This window comes from Arachis duranensis, chromosome 5, assembly GCF_000817695.3.
Source record: "Arachis duranensis cultivar V14167 chromosome 5, aradu.V14167.gnm2.J7QH, whole genome shotgun sequence".
Lineage (NCBI taxonomy): Eukaryota > Viridiplantae > Streptophyta > Magnoliopsida > Fabales > Fabaceae > Arachis > Arachis duranensis.
In genome coordinates this window covers 84,812,806-84,819,086 of record NC_029776.3, presented here as the reverse complement: position 1 = coordinate 84,819,086, position 6,281 = coordinate 84,812,806, and positions in this window count along the sequence as shown.

Sequence of the window (6,281 nt, the reverse complement as noted above, 5' to 3'; positions counted from 1 at the left end):
ATCAGACTAATCAGTCAGATTGATTTTACGGGAACTGAATGTCTTTGTGGTTCAATCTAAATAGAAAAGCTGCAATTACAAAAATCATTTGTAGACCGTTGAACCGGCTAAAACCGATCGGTTAAACCGAATCAAAACCCTGGCCGATTTAATAAAAATGATGCCGTTTTGAACTTTAAGGAATCACACGTGCCTATCTTCACTCTTCAAGCCTCAAGATTCAGTGAACTGAATAAAGCTTCTCCCCCAAATCAAAAGAAAACTTATAGAAACTCTAGCTTTTCCACCACCACCGCAAGGAGTGTCGCCGTCCGTCGCACTGAGGTACCACCGTCTTTGTCTTGTTATCTGTGCTTCTTCCTCATTTAACAATCGTAACTTATTCAGTTATTCCTTGAGCTCGGTGTTAGTCCTGGTCTTTGTCTGCTTCATCACACTCCTGCCGCCGTCTATCGTCGTATTTGTTAAGTGACGAGAGAGAGAGAGAGAGAGAGAGAGAGAGAGAGAGAGAGAGAGAGAGAGAGAATGCGCTGCGAAGGGGAAAGAAAGGGTAGAGGTCGTAGGAAGAGGCAACGCGAAGGGTGAAGTCGTCACTACTGCCGCCGTGTTTGATCATGAAGAGGGCTACCAGAGCTTCTGCGTCTGTCGTGCCTTTCCATCATGATGCCACTAATTTCATTTGCCACTGATTTTGTCTATTCTTTTCAGTATCTTATCGTGAGTTTCACTAAAAAATTATTGTCGTATATTGTGCTTTATAAGAATTTTTATGTTTACTATTTGGATACTCATGGATATCGTAGCTAGCTACTCAGAGATTTAATAATTGGTTATTCATCATCATCATCATATCATGTTCTAATTCTCCCCCCTATAAATGTGTGTATGGTTGCTTCCATTAACAAAAACAAAAAAGTTCCCCAAATTTGATATATAAATTTTATATAAAACAATTTTTTCGGATAGATTACAGTTGAACTGGTTAGACCAGTAAATTAGTAAACTAGTAACCAGAGCAATTCGATAACTGGTTCAATTTTCAAAACCTTGGATTTAACTATTTTCTCCATGTGTTGATGTGATGGCTTTCTAACTTTATTACATATTAAAGTACCACTTTACTAATCTTTTTAGAGCTAGTTCAGATGTTTGTTCCTTTCAAATTTTAAATCTCATGGTAAACTTTTTATTGATGTTCTCTTCACCTAGTTTAGAATCATCATTTTAATCACTAACACGTACAACAAGTGCACTTCCTCTTCTACTACAGCTGAAAAATATTATTTACTCTGTCTATTTCTGGGACAAATTTGTCTTTTTTGGCTCTTGAATCTTTTTTTAATTGCAATGTTATTTATTTTTATTTTTTCTTTTAGTTTCCTTGTATAAATATTTCACCGTAATTTCTTCATCGTTATGTGGTAACATGAATTGAGATCTTAGTTTTTAGGTTCTTTTTACTTCCTCCTCTGAGTCTTCTATATCATTATCATCACTTGTTCTTGAGTCATTCCTTCTCTCCTTTCTCTGGTTCTTGTGTGCTTTCCTTCTTTATTTAGTAATTTTTTTCTTGTTTCTTGCCTTTTTTTTCCTTTTTTTACAATGTGTGTCTTCTACTCTTTTGTTTGTATCACCCCCTATTTTTCTTACCTTTGTTTTACTGTCGTCCTTTTTTCTAATTGCTTCTCCAATTTTATCACCCTTTTGTTAAATTTTTTACTTCTCTTCCTTCTTTCTCTCCTAGCCTAGCTTGTGCCGGATTCTCCTCAATGACATTTTTGACATTAGATAGATTAATGGTCCTAAACAAGAATTGTTTTCTTTATCTCCATTTGTTTCTATAGTAATTTAGTTTTTTTTCTTGTAAGTCTAAATTTGTCTTTTGTATTATTCCTTCAGAATTTCTATCATTATAGATGGATCTAGTTGAGATAGAATCTCCAATGAAAATTAAGTAGTCTATCATTTGTATAAAGAGAGGATCTCTCATCTCCACCTACATTTTCACTTCTCTATGCACCTAAAAAAGATCTTCATATAAAGCTCCAACCTTTTTGTTCACATTATTCTTTGACCTCATCACTAATCTTGCGATAACATTGTCTTCTTCTTCTACATTCTAGTGGTGACCTATCAATATCTCATATCTTCCATCTCCACGACCTTCATCTTCAATATACCGCTCCATAGCATTATTTTTTTCTCTTTATTTTTTATCTCCACGCTTGTTTTCTTCACAAAGATATCAATCTTTTTCCATTCAGATCCAACCTTAGCAAATTATTGATTTAAAAGATCTAGTTAGTATCAATCAATACTGACCGAGTTGAAGTTTTTCAAATTTATCAAATTCTCATCCATTTTTGTAACGGCCTCCCATACCTCAATAATTTTCACACCATGTATGGAGAGGATTAAGGAACTCCAAAAATCTCGATTCATACTCTTCTCGTTCTATTTGTTAACTTTTGAGTTCGTCTTGTTATCTCTCCAAAGTGGTTTAGGGGAAACGATAAATTCAAAGTTTTATTTATATGCTCAATTGAGTCAAAAGTGAGAACCATCTTAAATGAGCCCAAACGTTTAACTTCAATGGGTGTGTGCCAGTCTTTGAATAGAAGAGGAATGACTTCTTTCGCCTTCAAAGGAATTTCTGACTCTCCAATGATACTTCTTTCAAGTTTCTCTATCATTGTCTAATCGATTTTACCATTTACTTCTCTCAGCATTACTACTTGTTTGTCTTGTATTCTTACTCCTTCATGTGGACCTTTCTCGGTCATCTAGTTCATTAAAGTCTCCTTAAAGTTCTTTTTATCAATCAATACTCGTCATTTTTGTTCTTCTAGTTGGATGGATCGACTCTGTTTCATATCTACTCCGGCCCTATACAAACCACTATTTTAGTTATTTCCTCATTCTTTTCTATATTTGACTTTTATACTATGAGATGAGTGCCATGTACATACCATTCATTTAGGTTCTTGACAACTCTAAACATGTAATTTATACGAGAATTTACAAAAACAAATTTGTTTTACATGTTTATCCTTTTTTTGTGACAAATGGATATCAATAACTTGTTCTTCCATTCTAAAAACTTTCCACAACTATTGAATGTTTGCTCTTTCTGTTAGATTATCAATAAAAGTTGTTAAAGTACTGTTCATACCCGGGCCTAATAGATGAAAGTCAGACCCAATAAAACACTAAGGCCCCCATTAAAGGCGGGCTTCATGATAAACTCGACCTCCTTAAAGAGGTCAGACACCGGCATAAGGAGCGAAGCTCTACCTGTCCCGAGGCAAGTAACTACCCCTAGAAATCTCTTCTACCACATCTAGAAGGTAGATCCCAACAAACTCCCAATATAAAGGGAACGCTTATCCATCAGAAAAGATGGAGCTACTTCAATAAAGGTGGTTATTGACTCTACTATAAATACATTGGCACCACCCAGGTATAATTTACGTTCGAATCTACTAAAAACTTACTTAAAACCCTTACTAAGTTAAGCATCAGAATTTTTTGCAGGTACCACCCCCATCTCCTCACGAGGAACTTGGATAAGTGGCATCTCGACACAAAAGAGGTCAGACGCTGCCACCACAAGGGATCTGGACCTTACGTTCAGGTCCAAATTAACGTTTCAGGTAACTCTCGGAACAAGTATGTTACGTTGTTCAGTTCTTCTAAATTTATTAATCACTTTTGGCTTTCTAATACCTACTTCTCCCATTGGAGTTTTCCTTCATCATCCACTCCCTTGATTTTTCTCTATTTTTCTCTCATCATTATGCAATCACAACAGATGACATGTTGATTATTAATTATGCAATCAATCATTGTTATATTGATTATTGATATCATTGTTGATTATTCATATTATTGTTTTAAGTTTTATTATTCCTAAAATTATTTGGAGGGAGTGTTGAGTGAAAAAGGTTTGCATTATTAGTTGTTAATCATGCACCTCTTTAATATGCCAAATAAAATTGCAAATTAGATTATTATTCTTGTGACTTGACTCATTGATTAGTTTGCTAGTTAGTTATTTAGTTGGTTATGCCAGTTCATTAAGTTAGCTAGAATGATAGCTAGATTAATTAGTCTTCCAGTAGTTTTCAGTAGAGTGTAGCTTGTATAAATAGTAGCAATGTAACTAGTTCGCATGAGTGAGTTCATTCTTCCAATTTACATCAATTTCATTCTTCTTTTCTGCTTTCCTTTTTTCTTTCCTTAATAATCAAATTCTCTACATTTTTCATTCTTCTCTCAAAAACTCACACCATAGAGATTGATGAGAGCTCCATCTTCTTAGCACGCAGTTTTCACATGGTGCGGTGAGCATGGAGAAAATGAAAGTGTTTCAATCATGGATAATCCAAACACTAAAACAGTGAACTCATACGCACAACCTGGATCAATGGATGTGTAGCAACTCGTTAATCTGCTCAATCAATTAGCACGCTGCAAGCTCAAATAGAAAAATTGAATTTGAATTCAGTTACAGATTTAGCCAATCCATATTTCATACATTCAGGTGAGAATCCTAGAACTCGTATTGTTTTAATTATTTTGAACAGTACAAATTATCATAGCTGTAATATGTTACTGCTTTGCGCATTGAAAGGAAAGAATAAATAGAAATTCATTAATGGATCCATTACAAAACCGGAAAAAAATGATGTGATGTTTGAGACATAAGAAAAATGCAATATGTTCATCAGCGTGACCTAGATCAATTTGTCGCTAAACAGTGATGTCGCCAATAGCGTTATTTGGAATAATGTTTCTTCTGACTTGTGGAATAAGGATTTAAAACATCAATATTGTCAAGGAGACATATTAAAAGTACTCGAAATGAAGGAGAGAAAAAGGGAAGAAGAAAAGAAGAATAATGGAGCTTATATAAATTGGAAGAATAAATTCACTCATGTGAATTATTAGTTATATTGTTACTATTTATACAAACTACACTTTATTAGAAATCAGTGAAAGACTAATTAATTTACCTATCATTTTAACTGACTTAATGAACTGGCATAACCAACTAAATAACTAACTTGTAAACTAATTAATGAGTCAAGTCACAATTCTTGTATTGGTAATCAATCTTATGATCCACCAAATGCTTTGTAAGTGTTAATACACTCATAGACAGTAAGGTTTGGGGACTAAATCTCTATTTTAGTCTATGAGATTCACACGATTATCTATTTTTATTTTCGAAATTTAAAATTATCTATACTAATTCTCTATATTCGAGTCCGGGTACCAATGTGGTCTCTCGACTCTTTCCAGCGATGACTGGGCAAATAGAGTGTTGAGATGGTACCCTCCCTGCCACGCTAGATGATGAGTAAACGACGTCATTTACCCTTGACACCCAAACAAGTCAGAAATGTTGTCGCTTTGTATATGAAGGTAAACGACGTCGTTTACTCATCATCTAATAACGTGGCAGGGAGGGTGAGATCTCAGTATTCCATTTGCCTAGTCATCGCCGAAAAGAGTCAAGGGATCACATTGGTGCCCGGACTTGAATCTAGAGGACCAGTATAGGTAATTTTGAATTTTGAAGACCAAAATGGATAATCGCGTGAATCTGAATGACCAAAATAGGAATTTATTCAAGGTTTGGGCCATGATGATTTTAATAATAATAATAATAATAATAATAATAATAATATTCCATTAATAACTCGCCGTTTTGATCCTTTGGACCAACTTGATGATTTAGTAGATCTTTTTAGGAGGCTCCAATGACCATAGATAGGACCTATCCAATTTTTACAGTACGATGGTTGGCTGTTCACGGACTAGCAGTACCCTATTATTTGTTTTTGGTTTTTTACGGTATCCCTTAACCCAGCAGGTTAAGGACTAATTCATCGCGGTATTGAGCTCTATTTAAGGGTTTGTCGTTTGCCAATGAGTTGCTGCATACACAAGGTGAGATTCAAATTTCCAACACTTATTTAAGCGAATTAGTAAGCTAACCACTAGATCAATCAATTTTTTTTTTGGTCGATAACCAATTTAGTTTTTAATATTATTAGTTATGAGTGCATTCATCCATCTTCCGATTTTTGAAAAAAAAAATTTGTAAGTCCTAAAAGCCTGTATGTTATCTCCTTTTACTAGAATATCAAAACAGCAACCCTCCAATACGTTTCAGGCCCAAGAAGCCGGCATTTGTTGGGGAATTTAATCAATTTATGAAGAGAGAGAGAGAGAAGAGAACGGAAGGAAAGGAGAAAGGAGAAAGGGAGAAGAGT